Below are 21,381 nucleotides of genomic sequence, written 5' to 3'. Positions count from 1 at the left end.
CCTCGCTCAAAGTCCGTCAACTGCACATACGGTTCACGTCCACGCTGTCGCGGCATGCTACCAGTGTTAAAGACTGCGATGGAGCTCCGTATGCCACGGCAAACTGGCTGACACTGACGGCGGCGGTGCACAAATGCTGCGCAGCTAGCGCCATTCGACGGCCAACACCGCGGTTCCTGGTGTGTCCGCTGTGCCGTGCGTGTGATCATTGCTTGTACAGCCCTCTCGCAGTGTCCGGAGCAAGTATGGTGGGTCTGACACACCGGTGTCAATGTGTTCTTTTTTCCATTTCCAGGAGTGTATGAACGTGGTGCATAATTTGTATCCTATCGGTAATGTTCAAAACCCAGAATACTTATCTAAGGCATAAGAGCACTCCCGTTCTGACGGGTCTCCTTCTATTGTCGAGCATTCGACTATGAGTAATGTTCCCTGTGTAACTCCGACCGTTACGAATTACGCAGGGATAACATTGTTACAAGTGGATCGTAAAAGTTAAGTATCGATAAACTGAAATGGAAATTAAAAAAACGATCGACATCTAATTATAAACCATCCTTGTACCCAGAGGCTAACATACATATAACTGCTAATCACGCTGCGTTTCGGCGATCCAATACGATGGGCGGTCAAGATACGAACGTAATCACTTTGAATCACGTTTAAAGCAGGTATCGACGCCACGCTCAACAAAAACTAGTAAGATTTATTCATCTTTCGTCCGTTGTATTTTTAAGGTGACTTGACGTATTGGTTAAGCCAGCGTTAGGAGGCGGAGAAAGATGGTTTGTTGGTTGAGACGCTTCGGTGCTGTGTACAAGCTACACCTGATTCGAGAAGCTTTATGGCCAAGGAGCTAGCAACAAGAGAGGCACTTAGGCAGTGTATAATATCAACGACGTTCTGATGTTAACAGATTCACCCTTGACTAAGTGGAGCATCAATCCTGGAACCTGAAAATTCACTGGTGTTTCACTGGTGCAACTTCTCTAGGTTAAAGGGCTTTCTGGAATCGTCATTCATTCCTTCATTATTCATTTATTGGTCCATTTGATTGATTACATATTTAAACAGTACATTGAATATAGGACAATTCAAAATTGCGAAAGGAACACACACACACACACACACACACACACACACACACACACACACACACACACAGAGAGAGATAGAGAGAGAGAGAGAGAGAGAGAGAGAGAGAGAGAGAGAGCATGACAAAATTAATTACAGATAACAATCGTAAATTACAAGTGAGAAGTGACAATTTGAATTTAACCATTATTACATAATCATTGTTTACAAGGCTATTTTTTGTAATTTAAAAATTCTTTTACAGAGTAAAAACATTTTTCCACTAGAAATGACAAGATTACGTTTAAAAATTTTTTATGTTGCTGCAATTTTAAATCACTGGGTAGGCTGTTATGTAGCTGAACTGTTATCTGTGATACACTTTTTTGGTACAGTGCTGTCCTACACTGTAACATGTGGATATTATTTTTGTTTCTTGTATTGTGACTGTGTATATGCTTATTTTGTTGAAGATGTCCAGTTTGGTTTAAAAGATACTCATTTGCGAACAGGATACACTCATATATGTCGACAACGAAGTTGGTGACCAATTGCGAAAGAGTAATGTCACTGAAAAAATATTTTTCCTTGTGTGTCTACCTTATACAGACTTCGTAACGAATGTAACGAAAGAGCCGGCCAGGGTAGTCGAGCGGTTCTAGGCACTACAGTCTGGAACCGCGCGACTGCTTCGGTCGCAGGTTCGAATCCTGCCTCGGGCATGGATGTGTGTGATGTCCTTAGGTTAGTTAGGTTTAAGTAGTTCTAAGTTCTAGGGGACTGATGACCTCAGAAGTTAAATCCTATAGTGCTCAGAGCCATTTGTAACGAAAGAGGCATTTGATGAATTGTATCCATTCTGAGAAATGTCTCAGATGACGAGAGGGGAACACTTTGCAAGGCTTCAATTCAGTCAATGATTCCCAAAAGAATCTGGTATTCAAAGTTACATCTATCAAGATGACATACAACACCAACAATGAGAATGCGAAGTGGACACTTATGACTGACAATTTGCAATTTTTCGCAACACAACTTTTATTTATGAAAATTTACAAGATTGGTGATTGAACAACAAAAGAAAGGTAACCATAACGATGCCAGTAAAAGCCTCCTAATTGAGGCAAACAAAAGTTTACTTCTAATTTTCCACAAAGGTTCGTGGTAACACACACACACACACACACACACTAGCAAAAGTCCAATTCAGAGACGAAGACGTAGTCCTCAGCGGTCGAAGTCCATGAGGTTGGCATCCGGAGTGAACTGAACTTCAGGGCTGGTTCTAGCCCCTAAATAGCTGTCTCCAGCCAATCAGGTTTTGGCGTAGTGATACTTCCTGCAGGCCGTGGATCGAGCTCTCCCTGCAGGAAGTAGTGCTCGGAATGTATGTTTCCATTATCTTGTATGTAAATAGACGGTGTTTACCATGGTGCTTTTGGTACGCCTTGGACATAGACAGCCCCGGCCTGTGACGTGTAATATGGGTTGCCGGCCCTCAGGGGCTACCTTGGCTCCGGCATAACAGACACCGAAGTTATTTTGCACATCTCTACAGAATCAAAGTCTTAATCTCTCCATATTGCGAATATGGTCATTCATAACTGGAAGATCTAAATCACCTAATACTCTCCTATTCCTGCTACATCAACCAAATGGTTCAAATGGCTCTAAGCACTATGGGACTTAACATCTGAGGTCATCAGTCCCCTAGAACTTAGAACTACTTAAACCTAACTAACCTAAGGACATCACACACATCAATGCCCGAGGCAGGATTCGTACCTTCTACCGTAGCGGTCGTGTGGTTCCAGACTGAAGTGCCTAGAACAGTGCGGCCACCCCGGCTGGCTGTCAACCAGCAAGCCAAACTTCATTAGGCAACCGTCAAATTGGTAATTCAGCCATCAAATTGATAATTCCTCATCCCCTAAATGTCACATAGACTTCTTTAACAACAAAATTCTATACATTTCAAGATACTTTCGAAAGACGGACATTCATCTTTAAGATCGAACATGTGAAGAGATCCCATGCAGCAACCACAATACTTTATACATATTTTAAAATCCTCAGTATATGAATAAGAAAGTTAGTGTCTGTGTTATTTTTAGTGATAATATGTAATTAAGAAAGGTTGAGATGTATCGAATATCCACATATTTCCTCCATGAATAACTCCTCCATGCTCTCACTTATCCAACTGCCGATCTGCATACTGACTAACATACATGTATGTTCATTAATGCTGGTCCACAGCTGACTTCGGCGCCCTCCTGTGAGTGCTCATTAGATGCAGTTTTCTGTCACCAGAAGGCTCCTCTCCAAATGTATTTCGAACAAGTGCCGAAGAAATTCTCAATCTTACGTCTTATCTATTGGGCTGTGAACTGGAAATTACGGCTGTCCGTGACTTAAAAGAAAAACTAAAACGATTTGAAGAGTCAGTCGCTTTTGCTTTTTTCTTGTGATCTGAGGTGGATTAGCAGATTACGTTAGTATTTGAGTTCTTGAGTGCAGCCAAATTCTGTATTAATTTTCATTTCGAAGATACTCCAGCAAAAAGAACACTGGTGGCGGTTTCAGATTCACATTTGTGTCATTGAATGTTACACAAACACAAAACAAAAACAGTCTAGTCTTTGAATTAATCCTTGTCTCATGAGGGCCAATGCATCTCCAATGTTATTCTGTCTCTGCATGCCAACGATAATACCTACTTGCAAGGGTCGCTGTTTTTTTAAGCCACCTTTTGTGAATTACGGATATCATTTTCTTCTTGGTTCCTCGTATATATCACAGACTAACACGTGAAACTAGTTTGCTCAATGACTGCTTTCGCTGTTTAGCCTAGTGCTCACTCGTCAAACTCTGAAACGTGGAGAAGGTCCTGAAGCACTTCCATTCAGATTGGTCGATTGGTTGGTTGGTTGGTTGATTTGGGGGGGGGGGGGGGGGGGAGGTGACCAAACAGCGAGGTCATCAGTACCACTGGATTACGGAAGGATGCGGAACGAAGTCGGCCGTGTCCTTTCAAAGGAATCATCCCGGCATGTGCCTGGAGCGATTTAGGCGCAAATATATTCGCTCGTGTGACATAGGACTGAGATATCACGTCATAAACTGACATCAAGGTAGGAACTAGTTCTTAGTTCCCAGTTCCCACAATGATGTTGTGATGTTGGTGGTTTACTATACCTATGTCACCTCAGCAAATACACTGGCGCAATGTGTATTTTAGAACTTCACCTCCTTAATACTAGTTCCTAGTTCCTACCATGGTGTTGTCGGTTTACGACGTGATATTTTACACCTACGTCACTTCTGCAAATAGAATAGCGCTAAATATATTTTAGAATTTCATCTTCTTATTAGCGACAAACTGATGTGCTTACGCTATAAGTGGAATGTGTTCCCACCATGTGCACTATACGTATGCTCTTTAAATTTCCGAAGACTGGAAGATGATAGCAAGCCTCTGTGGAAACGAGTCATCGTGAAATAAATAATGTTTAGCGATCTTGGCTTCAGAAACGATTTTTCCACCCTACCTACGGGTAAGGACGACTTTTCGAGTTTTGGATCATTTGAGGAAACAGTAATGGAACCAAGAAGAAATTTGGAGGGTAACTAAAGTGCAAAGGGAAGAAGTAAAAATTTTGAGGTTTGCTGATGACATAGCAGTTCTGTAAGAGACAGCAACGGACTTCAAAGGGCAGCTGAATGGAATGGACAGTGTAATGAAAAGATTTGTAAGACCTACATCGACAAAAGTAAAACAAAGGTAATGGAATGTATCGAATTAAATCACGCAGTGCTGAGGCAGTTGGGCTAGAAATTGACACACTATAAGAAGTACGTGAATGTAACTATTTGGCCAGCAAAATAACTGCTAACTCCCGAAGGATAAAGGGTATAAAATCCAGTAGGGCAATAGGAAGAAAATCATTTATGAAAAAGAGGAATTTGTTAACATCTAATAAAAGGTTGAGTGTCTTCAGAAAGTATATATGTGGAGTGTAGCCTCACATCCTGGTAGGTCATAGAATCGTCAGTCTGGTGGGGATGTAAATTGCAACGGGATGCCAAGGGTGAATACAGTAAGTTCAAATGGATGTAGGTTGCAGTAGTTATGCAGACATAAGAAGGCGCAGTATACACTGGTGTACTTTTGCATGAAGCCAGTCTTAGGACCGAAGAATAAACTCATAGGGAGCTGGGAGAGGGACAACGGTCTTCCTAATTGGAAAGGTCTGTATTTTACCAATTCCGGGACTTGTCTTAAAATCGAGAATGGAGGCCCACCACCACCCCCTCGAAGATCCTGGTCCTATGGGGATTTAAACTATTTTGATTTGTCTCGGAGACGATATGTACCAAACAACAATTTGAAGCTTCGTGCGTTTGTGTATTTTTAAGAGAGTTTAACAGAATTAAGTGGTGTGACTACGTAAGCTTTCCCGGCGTAATAAGTCTTGAAAGTCCCTTCGGGATTGCTGTCGGATACTGAAATCAACTTGACTCGATATTTCGGAGATACAACTGGTCGCTATCTTCAGGAGAATGCTGCTTCTGCCGATCCGCCTAGTTTGTATGATCTGCCTAAGTTACATAAGGAAGGGGTTCCTCTACGCTCTATTGTTAGTAATTTGGGTGCACTCACTTATAACCTGACAAAGTATTTATCAGCTGTTCTCAGTACATGTGTTGGCAAGTGTGAACACCATATCTCCAATTTGATGGATTTTAATCGACGATTGAGATCTCTGAAGTTGAGTCCTTCAGATCTATTAGTGAGTTTTGATGTGGTATCCCTTTCCACACGAGTTCATCTGGAAGAGTCCCGCCGGCCGCGGTGGTCTCGCGGTTCTAGGCGCGCAGTCCGGAACCGCGCGACTGCTGCGGTCGCAGGTTCGAATCCTGCCTCGGGCATGGATGAGTGTGATGTCCTTCGGTTAGTTAGGTTTAAGTAGTTCTAAGTTCTAGGGGACTGATGACCACGGCTGTTAAGTCCCATAGTGCTCAGAGCCATTTTGGAAGAGTCCCTTAGTTTGATCGTTGGAAAACTGGATGAAGAGCTGGTGAAGCATTGTCGTCATGTACGGATATCCACGTATTTTTAATTTTTTATTTAACGGTAACAGTTTTGAACAGAATGACGGAGTGGCTATCGGTAGTCCTTTATCACCTATAGTCGCCAATTTATTTATGGAGGACTTCGAAGATATGGCACTGAAGACTTCAGCTTTGCAACAAATGTGCTTCTGTACATATGTAGATGATACGTTTTTCGTCTGGCCGCATAGATTTGATACTCTTAATAGATTTTTGGACCACTTCAACTGTCTTCATCCCTGCATCAAATTTACTATGGAGGTTGAAAGTGATGGGATGCTTCCATTTTTAGACGTTATGGTTTATAAAAAAACCTGATGGTACTTTGGGACACAGTGGTCACCGTAAGCCGACGCACACAGATCGGTATCTGCATTCTAAGAGTTGCCATCAACCACACCAACGCAGTGGCGTCCTTAGGACGCCATTTCCGACTTGGACAGCTTAACCCAAGAACTTGCACATTTGATGGCTGTTTTTAAGGAAAATGGATACTCCGAGAAGCAGCTTCATCGGGCTATGGAGTGTGGACCATCTCTGGAGATGCATGAAGACGAACATAGATCGGTGGCCTTTCTTCCTCATGCTGGAGGCATATCGTTTAAAACTGGACGAATTTTAAGGAATTTTAACATTAAGAGTGTGTTTCGTCCACCTTCTAAGATTAGGGCACTACTGGGCTCTGTGAAAGATCATCTGGGGCGTAGGAAACCTGGTGTTTACAAAATTCTGTGTCAATGTGGGAAGGCTTACATTGGCCGTTCGATTCACGCAGTTGATGACTGGTGTGTGGTACATTGCTGTTATACGAGGTTACAATAGCCGGAAAAATCGGCAGTAGCAGAACACTGCTTAAATGAGGGACACAGTATGAAATTTGATGAAACTGTGCTAGTTGCCAAAATTTCTGGTTTTTGGAACAATGTCTATAAAGAGGCGATTGAAATTAGGTTGGCGGATAATTTAATCAACAGAGACAATGGGTTTCCTCTTAGAAAGATGTGGAATCCTGTATTATCTCGCATCAAAACTGAACGAACGTTCTTCGGTGCGGCCCTGAGTGCGATATATCGTTGCCAGCAGTGTTCTACTAAGGGCGGCGCCACCTCCCTGTCTTGGAGGGCAGCAACCGTGATGGGCGGCGCATGCGCCGTGTACTGAACGGTGGCCTATATAGGACGTCGATTTGCAGCCTGGCCCCCTTCTCTCCCCCGAGTCCTCTTGCATTTCCCTCCTCTGCCTCTTCTCATTCCCTCTCGCGTTTGCCCTGCCCCTCTCCCCCCGTATGAGTCCTCTCCCTCCTTGGTTCCCCCCTTTCGTTTTTTACTCTCCTCCCTCCTTGTTTTTTCCCCCTCCTCCAGGTCCCCCACCTGCCTTTGGCTCGGGAGTGTCATCTTTGTACCGCCATTTTCGTGCAGTGTTTTCCAGTGAGTGTTTTCCAGTGAGTGTTCCGTGTTGTGTCTTTTGGGAAGTGTTGCGAACAGCCATCATACTGTCGCTGGGTGTGATTTTTTATCTCTTGTGAACAGAAACCAGACTGTCGCCATGTTTTTTAATTGTGTGTCTACTATGTTACTTGTCTGATTCTTGTGTATTTTATTAACATTGCCAACCCCTTTGCTTTCTGTTTTAACTTTCCGCATTTTTCTGCCATTTTACACTTTCAGTCACCGTTTTATCGCCTGTTTTTCTTGTTTCTTTTCTTCTTCCGTTTTTAAAAAAGTCTGTAGGCTGTAGAGCAGCGTACTAAGCTGCTGCCAGCCCGCCCCCTTCGGGGGGAATTGAAAATCAATAAAGAAAAAAAAGAAAAAGCAGCCTGGCGTCAGTTCTCAGCGGGACTCAGCAGAAGCAGCATTCTCCTGAAGATAGCGACCAGCTGGATCGCCGAAATATCGAGTCAAGTTGATTTTGGGATCCGGCAGCAAATCCGAAGAGACTTTCAAGAATTAAGTGGTGCAGTGTCCCTTGAACATATGTATCCCTCACCACAACTGTCTTTAAAGTGGAATTCCTATATAATGCTAGAAATAACGCTTACTGCATTTGTAAGGTCAGTTTGAACTGCTGTGGTGTATCCATTACTTTTGGGTTGGCAATCTTGGAAAGCAGTAGTGTATGATTTCTTTACAGACAAACGGCTGACACGTGCCTTGATGACCCTCCGAGAGGAGTGCAGGGTGGAGTGGAGTAGGTTGTAGTGCCGGCTGGAGTTACTGCGGCAGTAACTCGGCGCCGAATGCAGGGGCGGCGGTTTACTGCGCCTGTAAAACTGCGACACGCACAATGCGACGGCCCGGCGGATTGAAATATTCAGGCAGGCGTCCTCAGGATTTGTGGGGCGACGTGTACGGCGCTGTACGTCAGCCGATAACCGCAGAGCAAGCGCTCGGCGGCAGGAGCTAGGCCGGTGGGTGCTTCCCAGACAAAGGGAGGCGGATTTATGGCGGCGCGAGCGACCTGCGAGGACTCGAGTCCTTCAGGATCTGTGGGGGCAGTTAAGGAGGTCACCCGCCATAGCAGTCGCAAGTGGTCATCAAATACGGTACTGGCTAAGAAGTAAGCATAATCAAGAAATTACAGCACGTTTAAGAGGATACAAGACGCACCTAAAGTGCTACAACCCCCCCCCCCCCCCCCTACATTTACATCTACATTTGTACTCCGCAAGCCACCCAGCTGTGTGTGGCGGAGGGCAATTTACGTGCCACTGTCATTACCTCCCTTTTCCGTTGCAGTTGCGTATTGTTCGCGGGAAGAACGACTGCCGGAAAGCCTCCATGCGCGCTCGAATCTCTTTAATTTTACATTCGTGATCTCCTCGGGAGGTACAAGTAGGGGGAAGCAATATATTCGATACCTCATCCAGAAACGCACCCTCTCGAAACCTGGCGAGCAAGCTACACCGCGATGCAGAGCGCCTCTCTTGCAGAGTCTGCCACTTGAATCTGCTAAACATCTGAGTAACGCTATCACGGTTACCAAATAACCCTGTCACGAAACGCGCCGCTCTTCTTTGGATCTTCTCTATCTCCTCCGTCAACCCGATTTGGTACGGATCCCACACTGATGAGCAATACTCAAGTATAGGTCGAACGAGTATTTTGTAAGCCACCTCCTTTGTTGATGGACTACGTTTTCTAAGGACTCTCCCAATGAATCTCAACCTGGCACCCGCCTTACCAACAATTAATTGTATATGATCATTTCACTTCAAACCGTTCCATACGCATACTCCCAGATATTTTACAGAAGTAACTGCTACCAGTGTTTGTTCCGCTATCACATAATCGTACAATAAAGGATCCTTCTTTCTATGTATTCGCAATACATTACATTTGTCTATGTTAAGGGTCAGTTGCCACTCCCTGCACCAAGTGCCTATCCGCTGCAGATCTTCCTGCATTTCGCTGCAATTTTCTAATGCTGCAACTTCTCTGTGTACTACAGCATCATCCGCGTAAAGGCGCATGGAGCTTCCGACACTATCTACTAGGTCATTTCTGGAACATCATATCGTAAGTCTTATTCTGTGCCACAAGTCTCATATCCTTGTCTACATGGTTATATACATTATACCAAAAGATCTACATACTCACTCAACCTGTCCTGAAAAGGTACGCTAAAACGATATGCAGTCTGATGTTTCCCAGCGTATTTCTAACTTGTATAATTCTCGGCTGTGTCTGCTTATGTTGTAAGCTTTCCACAGTATTAAGGCAAACAGACTTCTTGCCATCTTAATGTGGATCCTGACAATGTTGACCATTTGACCATTACCCTCTACCCAACCCCGCCAGGTTTTGTTGGAACGACATTCAATGAAGCATCAGCTGTGAAATTCAGTACAGTTCAGTCATGAAGCATGGCGAGATAAGTTACCTGACTAATCTTCGCAGAGGCACAAGCTTTGGGGTCTTCAAAACAAATTGTGACATTAATGTCACATACTACTATGCGTTATTGTTTCATGTTTCTGCTACTGTGATAGGAGGTTAGCACTCCATATCGGTGTACAATAACTGATTTGAAAGAGTTGCTATGTAATAGCAGGCAGTTAAGAAGAACAAGAAACGGAGAATTTTTATCCATGATGGAGCTCCAGACAGTACAGATTTCTGTCTTTCACACTACTGTGGTTGATTTATGAATTTAATCTTAAAATATCATTTTAGATCTCTGTTAATTTTTTTCCTATGTGAGGTTGATCATGATGATGCTTCGCACCAAGTTATCAGACCCATCAGCTACTCTTTTCGAAGTGGAAACAAGCAGCATGCGGCACACGAGTTGGAAATTAACTGCACTGCAACCATCAACTATCAACTTTAAGTAGGTAGTTGGCGGTTGCAGACGCAACATGGCTGTTAGAGTGTTCTACGGAAGCCGGGTCACAGATGTTGGTCACTGGTGGTGTGTACGATCGGAGTGCACCCCTCAGCGACAGTTAATGCTTAAGGATGCTGAACTGAGGCACCAAAACTGTGTTTCATTTTATTACGTTAGTGAACGGATGTAATCCTATAAACCATCAATCAAAAGGATGGACATACAAAAACTTGATGACCCTTTGCTGTCTGGTCCAACAATACAGGCTTGCACACACAGTATTTCTGATTCTTGGTAATATCTACTTTTCGTGCGTTAGGCCGAGATGTGAGCCGGCTGTACGATGACGTCACAGCTCGAACACAGAGCGCTTATCAATATACAGTTCGGCCACATCAAGGAGAATTGGAGTTCAGGGCGAAGGAACAAGAACTTCAAAGTTTGCTAACTGCAATGTAATTCTTTAACAGACGAAAAAGTACTTGGAAGAGCAGTTAAACGAAATGGGTAGCTCCCGAAAAGAGGTTACAAGATGAATATAAGCAAAAGTAAAACAAGGGAACTGTAACGTAGTAAAATTTAGATTTTCTTGTGAGCAGTCCATCGTTCTTTATTCTCTTTCTCAATCTAGCCACGGCAGATGTTGCTTCTGCGATACTGTTACTAGTCTTTTAAATCGGCCGCGGTCCATTAGTACATGTCGGACCCGCGTGTCGCCACTGTGTGATCGCAGACCGAGCGCCACCACAAGGCAGGTCTCGAGATACGGACTAGCACTCGTCCCAGTTGTAAGGACGACGTAGCTAGCGACTATACTGACGAAGCCTCGCTCCTTTGCCGAGCCGATAGTTAGAATAGCCTTCAGCTAAGTCAATGGCTACGACCTAGCAAGGCGCCATTAGTAACATTGCATGTATCTAAAGAGTCTCACTTATATCGCCACAATCTCCAGATGTACCAAAAGGATGGATTAAAGTTAAGTATTCCAGAAGCTACGTACTTTTCTTTATAGCATTCATCACGTATCCTGTTTCAGATCTCACGCCATCCTGCTTTAACTTAGCGCGTGCCTTTCGGCTTCCTCTCATTGTGTCTAGGCTGTCTTGTCTAGACACAACAGATCTCACAAGGGTTGAGTGAATCCCCACATGTCGACAGCACCCGGCAGACCCAGACGGTGACCCATCCAACTGCTAGCCAAGCCCGACAGAGCTTGACTTCTGTGATCTAACGGGAACCGGTGTTGCCACTGCGGCAAAGGCCTTTGGCGCTGATTAATTGGATTAGGAAACAAAACACTAAAAGAAGTCGATGTTTTTTTTCAATATGCGCAGCAAAGTAAGGGACGACGGCCGAAATAGGGAGGAGGCAAAATGTAGACTGGCGATAACAAGAAAAGTGTTTGTGAAAATGAGGTTTTGTTTAACCACATGGTTAGTTGTGAAGGAACTGTCTGGTCAGCAGCATAAGGTCGACGATATAAAGTCAGTTCGTGGTAAAAATATTTTTGTCACTGATAAATCAGATATATATACAGTATTTAACAATCACTTTCTGAGCAGTTCTGGTGAATTAAATAAAATTTAGTTCCTACAGGAAATGCCTTTCTGAGACTGATGTCTAAAATACTCCTCTCTGATAGAGAAGGTGGAGAATGAGTCAATAATTAAATCACTGAAGACTAAGGATTCTCACTGTTATGATCTAGTGCCTAGCAGAATATTGAAGTACTGTGCTGCACATGTTAGCTCTGTATTTAGACATATTTGTAATTTTTCCTTCAGGAATGGTCAGTTTCCTGAACGATTAAAGTACTCAGTAGTAAAGCCGCTTTATAAAAAGGAAGAAAGAGATAATACAGATAATTTTAGACCTATTTCTATGCCATCAATGTTTGCGAAAGATATTGAAAAAGCTGTGTATGTAAGGATAATTGAACATTCCATATCACACGATTTGTTATCAAATATACAGTTCGGCTTTAGAAGTCGTTTAACAACTGAAAATGTTATATTCTCTTTTCTCTGGATGGGTTAAACAAAAGGTTTCGAATGCTAGATATATTTTTTATTTAACTAAGGTGTTTGTGTTGATCACAAAATATTGCTCCTGAAGTCGGAACATTACTGAATGCAGGGAGTAGCTCACAACTAGTTCACCTGTTACTTTAGCAACAGACAGCAAAATGTAATTATTCACAATGTTGAGAATGACTGTGATGTAGGGTCTGAGTGGAGTATGGTCAAGTGGAGGGTTCCCCAGGCATCAGTGTTGGGGCCACTGCTATTCCTTGTTTATATAAATGATATGCCCTCTAGTATTACGGGTAACTCTAAAATATTTCTGTTTGCTGATGACACTAGCTTGGTAGTAAAGGATGTTGTGTGCAACATTGGCTCGGTTTCAAATAGTGCAGTTCATGACATATGCACGTGGCTTGTAGAAAATAAACTAACGTTAAATCACAGTAAGATCAGTTTTTACAGTTTCTAACACACAATTCAACAAAATTTGACGTTATAATTTCACAGAATGGGCATATGATTAGTGAAACCGAAGAGTTCAAATTTCTAGGTGTTCAGATAGATAGTAAACTGTCGTGGAAAGCGCAATTTCAGGATCTTGTTCAAAGACTTAATGCTGCCATTTTTACTATTCGAACGGTATCTGAAGTGAGTGAACGCTCGACACGAAAATTAGTCTACTTTACTTATTTTCATTCGCTTATGTCGTATGGTATTATATTTTGGAGTAACTCTTCCCATTCTAAAATGACATTTTTGGCTCAGAAACGGGCGGTTCGGGCAGTAACTGGTGTAAGCTCACGAACCTCTTGTCGATCCCTGTTCACTTGTCTAGGTATTTTGACAATGGCCTCTCAATATATATATTCCTTACTATCATTTCTTGTTAACAATATTAGCTTATTCCCGAGAATAAGCAGCTTTCACTCAGTTAGGACTCGGCAGAAATCAAACCTGCATTTGGATCGGACTTCCTTAACTCTTGTGCAGAAAGGTGTGCAGTATACTGCTGCATTCATTTTCAGTAAGCTACCACTCGATTTCAAAAATCTTAGCAGTAATCCACGCGCTTTCAAATGGAAACTGAAGAGTTTTCCCATGGGACACTCCTTCTATTCTGTCGAGGAGTTCCTTGAAAAATTAAGCTGATTCTTGTTGTTTGTTGTTTGCGTTTACTTAAACTTATGGATTGACTTTTTTCGGGTTCATAAACATTTTATTATTATCTTTTACTACTTTTATGTACTGACACGTTCCGTGACCTGCAGATTTCCTCCTCAACTTTGTCCTACGGAACTTGGCGTGTAAATAAATAAATATTTAAGAGCCAGGAAATCTTTTACGAAGGCGTTTGTAAGGAGTGTAGTCTAGAGCGGAAATGAAACGTGGACGATAAGCAGTTAAGAGGAGAACAGCTTTTCATACGTGGTGTTAACAGAAGAATGTTGAAAGCTAGGTAGCTAGACTGAAAGACTAATGAGAAGTCAGTAAATCGAATTGGGGGGGGGGGGGGGGGAAAGAAATTTGTGACACAGATTGACTAAAAGAAGGGATCCGTTGGTAGGCACATCCTGAGGTGTCAAGGAATCGTCAATGTGGTAATGACAGGAAATGTGGGGGGTAAAAATTGTAGAGGGTGCCCAAGGCTTGAACACAAAAAGCAGGTTAAAATGGTTGTAGTTAGTGGTATTTATGCAGAGATGAAAACGAAAGGCTAAACTAGAACAGAGAGCTGCGTCAAAGAAGCCTTCGGACAGAAGGCCACAACAATAACAAACCAGTTTACATCTGAAAATTAGCCACCTACGTTTTTATAGCCTCTGAGGACGACTCCCGCGATTGTGGAGACAGAAATACGCCTTAGATATACCCTAGAAATACTTTACATTTACTGGATGTTCCCAGCTTCTTAACTACTTGTTTGCTGGAGTTGACATTATACTGACGACCACACCCTGCTAGTCGCGTACGCTCTGAGAGTAATGAAGTAGCAGTTAACTGCATGTTGTTTGCTGCAAGGGAATTGGACATTCAGGATGCTGTTTACGAACACAGTCGCGCGACGGACAAACACGTGCCGTTCGTCCATGAGAATAGCGACAACCAATTTAGCTAATAACAGGCAGCATTTTCCTTGCATGCTAATGATCCATCATGATGGGACCATGTGAGGAATGTTGTATTAACGACCCGTCCTTAACAGATGTACGAAGTGTTATCCTAACACTCCGTAATTGGCTACTTTTTTTCTAAAAATCCTGCTAACAAATAGAAGAAGATAGTTTATGGATGTTTTTGTTTTCCGATCGGCCTGTTTTATTATTAGTGGCTTTAGTTTCAGTTATCATCCATGTCGCTTCACTGGAGCGAATCTTGTTTCATTCAGCTTCGTAAGGCTGATTGAATCAGGTTTTGACGAGCTGCACGTCGTCCTGGTCTAATAAGGAGAGAGCAGCGCTCGTTTTTTGCCAGAGCAGACGCACTCAGCCGTCCAGCCTGATGCTGGAGTGGAAACCTCCTGTACCACATGTATTATGTGTATCTACGTCATATTAGCAACTACAGGGAAAAGATTTTACTGTCACATAGGTAGAATACAGTGTTCGTATTTAGGGAAAACTTGGCTCAAATCCGTGATCAGTCATTCTGATCTTTTTTGCTGTTGTTTAATTATTGTTACTGTTATTACGCTGAACGTAACTTTGTCTGCCCACGGTGGCGGCACTATCTCGTTCAAACCCGAGAAGCGGGGATGGGAGGTAGAAATAACACATTGCAGTACTCTTACGACTGGAAAACACGTGTGATAACACGGTACATGCCCGTGCGTATCACTGAATGCAGTGCTCATTTAGAACAAGAACAGAATCAGGACGTACAGTATATTGCACATTTGCTGCTCACGACAGTTGGCTAGCAGTGTGCGTAAAACTTGCTACCGCTGTGATGTCGCTATTTTTCTCAGCTTTCTCTACCGTTTCACTCACCGACTCTTTATACGAATGCACGCCGACCGATTTAATTACATATTCAGTTTATTCATCCGTCGCCGGCCGGAGTGGCCGAGCGGTTTTAGGCGCTTCAGTCTGGAACCGCGCGACCGCTGCGGTCGCAGGATCGAATCCTGTCTCGGGCATCGATGTGTGTAATGTCCTTAGGTTAGTTAGGTTTAAGTAGTTCTAAGTTCTAGAGGACTAATGAGCTCAGAAGTTAATTCCCATAGTGCTCGAAGCCATTTATTCATCCGTCAAAGTTCAAAATGGTTCAAATGGCTCTAAGCACTATAGGACTTAACAGCTGAGGTCATCAGTCCCCTAGAACTTAGAACTACTTAAACCTAATTAACGTAAGGACATTACACACATGGGTTAGTTAGGTTTAAGTAGGTCTAAGTTCTAGGGGACTAGTGACCTCAGAAGTTAAGTCCCATAGTGCTCAGAGCCATTTATTCATCCGTCAAAGTTCAAAATGATTCAAATGGCTCTAAGCACTACAGGACTTAACAGCTGAGGTCATCAGTCCCCTAGAACTTAGAACTACTTAAACCTAACTAACCTAAGGATATCACACACATCTAAGTCCGAGGCAAGATTTGAACCTGCGACCGTAGCGGTTGCGCGGTTCCAGACTGTACCTCCTGATTCTGTTCTTGTTCTAAACGAGCACTGCAGTCAGTGATGTGCACGGGCATGTATCGTGTTATCACACCTGCTTTTCAGTCGTAAGAATACTGGAATGTATTATTTCTACCTCCCCCGTTTCGACGAGATAGTGGCCAGATACTGATATATTTTACCGCGTAAAACAGGATTAAAGTCTGTTTCACAGAGGAAGACTGCACTGTAGTTCCTTCTCTAGACTGTCGCACAGATGAAGAAATGGTAGATATCAAAATAGATGACAGAGGGATAGAAAAACAACTAAAATCGCTCAAAAGAGGAAAGGCCGCTGGACCTGATGGGATACCAGTTCGCCTTTACACAGAGTACGCGATGGAACGCCCCCCTTCTTGCAGCGGTGTACCGTAGGTCTCTAGAAGAGCGTAGCGTTCCCAAAGATTGGAAAGGGGCCCAAGCCATCCCCGTTTCCAAGAAGGGGCGACGAACAGATGTGCAGAACTATAGACCTATATCTCTAACGTCGGTCAGTTGTAGAATTTTTGAACACGTATTATGTTCGAGTACAATCACTCTGGAGACTAGAAATCTACTCTGTAGGAATCAGCATGGATTTCGAAAAAGACGATCGTGTGAAATCCAGCTCGCGCTATTCGACCACGAGACTCAGAGGGCCATAGACACTGGTTCCCAGGCAGATGCCGAGTTTCTTGACTTCCGTAAGGCGTTTGATACAGTTCCCCACAGTTGTTTAATGAAAAAAGTAAGAGCATATGGACTATCAGACCAATTGTGTGATTGGGCTGAAGAGTTCCTAGATAACAGTCATTCTCAATGGAGAGAAGTCTTCCGAAGAAAGAGCGATTTCAGGTGTCCCACAGAGGAGTGTCGTAGGACCGGTGCTATTCACAATATATACAAATGACCTTGTGGATAACATCGGAAGTTCACTCAGGCTTTTTGCGGATGTTGCTGTAGTATATCGAGAGGTTGTAACAATGGATAATTGTACTGAAATGCAGGAGGACCCGCAAGGAATTGACGCATGGTGCAGGGAATGGCAATTGAATCTCAATGTAGACAAGTGTAATGTGCTGCGAATACATAGAAAGAAAGATTCCTTATCATTTAGCTACAATATAGAGGCATTAGGATTAGTTTAAAATGGAATGACCATATAAAATTAATCGTCGGTAAAGCAGATGCCAGACTGAGATTCATTCGAAGAATCCTAAGCAAATGCAATCCGAAAACAAAGGAAGCAGGTTACAGTACACTTATTCGCCCACTGCTTGAATACTGCTCACCGGTGTGGGATCCGTACCAGATAGGGTCGATAGAAGAGATAGAGAAGATCCAACGGATAGCAGCGCGCTTCGTTACAGGATCATTTAGTAATCGCGAAAGCGTTACGGAGATGACAGATAAACTCCAGTGGAAGACTGCAACAGACACGCTCAGTAGCTCGGTACGGGATTTTGTTGAAGTTTCGAGAACATACCTTCACCGAGGAGTCAAGCAGTATATTGCTCCCTCTTACGTATATCTCGCGAAGAAACCATGAGGATAAAATCAGATGCATTAGTGCCCACACAGAGGCATACCGACAATCTTTCTTTCCACGAACAATACGAGACTGGAATAGAAGGGAGAACCGATAGAGGTACTCAAAGTACCCTCCACCACACACCGTCAGGTGGCTTGCGGAGTACCAGATGTAGATGTAGATGTAGAAGCGCCTAGAACCGCTCGGCCGACTGACCGGCTCCGTCAAAGTACGAGGGCTATTTATTTCAGGATCTGTCCTTTTTCGAAATGAAAACCACAGTGAAAAACAAAAATGGTTATATGCAACACTTAGCTACACATTCCATCTACTTCTCTACGTAGCTGCCGCTCCGACTTCGACATTTTTCTTTGTGTCGTACCAACTTTCCAATATCCTTGTCATAGAAGACAGCCGCCTGTGTCTTCCACCTATTATCTACACTGAATTGCAGCTCTCTGTCTGTCCCTAAATGCTGTCCTCATAGCCAACGGCACATGTGAGCAAAGAGACGAAAATCATGGAGAGCCAAGTCTGGGATATAATGTGGTTAATGGAGCACTTCCTATCGATTACGCTCCAGTGTGCGGCCGAGCATCTTCGTGACGGTGGTAAATGCCTCGTGACAACATTTTTCTTCGCTTGTTCTGAATTGACCTTCGTAGACGATATTCTCACTTATTCTCACTCGCTGAACAACTTGGTTCGTTCCCCAACCGCATGCATCATGACCGTCTGTAGGTCCTCCTTCGAAGTTCCTTTATCAATGCTGCAACTGTCACGAAGGACGGTTACCTTATGTGGGCTGCAGGTGGAACCCGTGAGCATGGAGACATCGAGTGATACAGCACGCATTTCACACTTCTCGGGAGACTATTGTTCCAGGCATCTTTACGCGCTCACTGTGCGCTTGGGACTGAAAAGTGTGACGCGAAGCGATTGGCGGTCGTAGAAGAGATACGGTGAAACACACTTGCGCAAAGATTCACCCGATATTCACTGTGTTTTTAATTTCGCGACCGATCTGACTTCGGAAAAAGTATCCTCTTATCTCTCCTCCTGTGTGATGATCACAAATATTTTTTGACATGGTGTCGTATACGGTTTTCCTGCCGTCTTCTACTGTCATTGGCTGGCCGCTGTGGCCAAGCACTTCTAGGCGCTTCAGTCCTGAACCGCGTGACCGCTACGGTGGCAGGTTCGAATCCTGCCTCGGGCATGGATGTGTGTGATGTCCTTAGGTTAGTTAGGTTTAAGTAGTTCTAGGGGACTGATGACCTCAGATGTTAAGCCCCATAGTGCTCAGAGCCATTTGAACCATCTACTGTCATAGCAGCAAACACAGGTCGTCATTGTTGTTTAGTGGTTTGTGATATTCGCTGGTGATCAAGAGGTCGCAGGCCTGATCCCGGTTACCATCTCATCCTTTCGCTAGTGGAAATGTCTGGGACGAGGTGTACACACTCTCGTGAGTCCAAATGAATATCTGCTTGGATGTAAGTGCAGCAAGTTCATGCACAAGTCTACGAAGTAGCGTTGCCCGAGAGGTCTGGAATGTGGATGACACCGACGATTGTTTCTTAGTAGCAAAATCTTCAGTGGCTATTTTTCTCAGCTTCGAGAGCGAAACACTACACGGATTAGGACTACGGATATCATTCTGCAAGATACTGGACCAGTTCAATATGATTTTGGCGTAGATGGTGTGGCGGCAGTAACAGAGGAAATCGATCCCCGCTTGCGTACTTCAATAATGAGCAAGCATGTAAGGGAAAGCGGACGTGAAATGCCAAAAGCAAAAATCGAAAAGTATCATTTGCAGCGACCTGTAATTTTTTGTGAAAAAATTGAAAGTGTCAGTCTGTTTCGTTGCAGACCACTGTAGATGATTTATACCAATAAAACAAAATTGTTTTGGTGATACAAACACGCATTTCGTAGTAGTTCCACAGACAGATATCAGATAAGTTAATAATTGTCTTTTTACTTTACTCTTGGCGATTTTCCGCCATTGTTACTGTTGAATAATTACATAAAACTGTTTTTGTCCTTCACTGACGCTTAGAAATCTATTTCATCTATTTACGTTTTTTTATTCAGGATTTAGGCTCGTCCTTTGTCAAGATATTGTTCTTGTTGTTGTGGTCTTGTTGTTGTTGTGAGACTGCTTTGGTGCAGCTCTCCATGCTACCCTATCCTGTGCAAGTTTCTTCATCTCCCAGTACTTACTGCAACCTACATCTTTCTGAATCTGCTTAGTGTATTCATCTCTTGGTCTCCCTTTACGATTTTTACCCTCCACGCTGCCCTACAATGCTAAATTTGTGATCCCTTGATGCCTCAGAACATGTCCTACTAACCGGTCCCTTCTTTTTGTCAAGTTGTGCCACAAACTCCTCTTCTCCCCTATTCTATTCAATACTTCATCATTAGTTATGTGATCTACCAATCTAATCTTCAGCATTCTTCTGTAGCACCACATTTCGAAAGCTTCTATTCTCTTCTTGTCCAAACTATTTATCGTCCATCTTCCACTTCCGTACATGGCTACACCCCATACAAATACTTTTAAAAACGACTTCCTGACACTTAAATCTATACTCGATGTTAACAAATTTCTCTTCTTCAAAAACCCTTTCCTTGCCATTGCCAGTCTACATTTTATATCTTCTCTACTGCGACCATCATCAGATATTTTGCTCCCCAAACAGCAAAACTCCTTTACCACTTTAAGTGTGTCATTTCCTAATCTAATTCCCTCAGCATCACCCGACTTAATTCGACTACATTCCATTATCCTCATTTTGCTTTTGTTGATGTTCATCTTATATCCTCATTTCAAGACACTGTCCATTCCATTCAACTGCTCTTCCAAGTCCTTTGCCGTCTCTGATAGAATTACAATGTCATCGGCGAACCTCAAAGTTTTTACTTCTTCTCCATGGATTTTAATACCTACTCCGAATTTTTCTTTTGTTTCCTTTACTGCTTGCTCAATATACAGATTGAATAACATCGGGGAGAGGCTACAACCCTGTCTCACTCCCTTCCCAACCGCCGCTTCCCTTTCATGCCCCTCGACTCTTATAACTGCCATCTGGTTTCTATACAAATTGTAAATAGCCTTTCGCTCCCTGTATTTTACCCCTGCCACCTTCAGAATATGAAACAGAGTATTCCAGTCAACATTGTCAAAAGCTTTCTCTAAGTCTACAAATGCTAGAAACGTAGGTTTGCCTTTCCTTAATCTAGCTTCTAAGATAAGCCGTAAGGTCAGTATTGCCTCACGTGTTCCAACATTTCTACGCAATCCAAACCGATCTTCCCCAAGGTCGGCTTCTACTAGTTTTTCCATTCGCCTGTAAAGAATTCGTGTTAGTGTTTTACAGCTGTGACTTATTAAACTTGTAGTTCGATAATTTTCACATCCCTCTTGAAGTCTTAGGGTATTTCGCCTGTCTCATACATCTTGCTCACTAGATGGTAGAGTTTTGTGAGGCCCGGCTCTCCCAAGGCTGTAAGTAGTTCTAATGGAATGTTGTCTACCCCGGGGCCTTGTTTCGACTTAGGTCTTTCAGTGCTCTGTTAAACTCTTCACGCAGTATCATATCTCCCATTTCATCTTCATCTATATCCTCTTCCATTTCCATAATATTGTCCTCAAGTGCATCGCCCTTGT

The 21,381-nt window shown here is 43.2% G+C and overlaps 1 protein-coding gene across 1 annotated transcript in view; it reads right to left on the bottom strand.

Annotated features, from left to right (window-relative positions):
• LOC124619829 overlaps positions 1 to 21,381 on the bottom strand; it is a 1,389,509-nt gene that overhangs the window by 1,168,612 nt on the left and 199,516 nt on the right. The gene's annotated exons all lie outside the window — the stretch shown is intronic.

This window comes from Schistocerca americana, chromosome 1, assembly GCF_021461395.2.
Source record: "Schistocerca americana isolate TAMUIC-IGC-003095 chromosome 1, iqSchAmer2.1, whole genome shotgun sequence".
Classification (NCBI taxonomy): domain Eukaryota; kingdom Metazoa; phylum Arthropoda; class Insecta; order Orthoptera; family Acrididae; genus Schistocerca; species Schistocerca americana.
The sequence above is the reverse complement of the archived record's forward strand: the minus strand, read 5'-3'. Positions and strand labels throughout refer to the sequence as shown.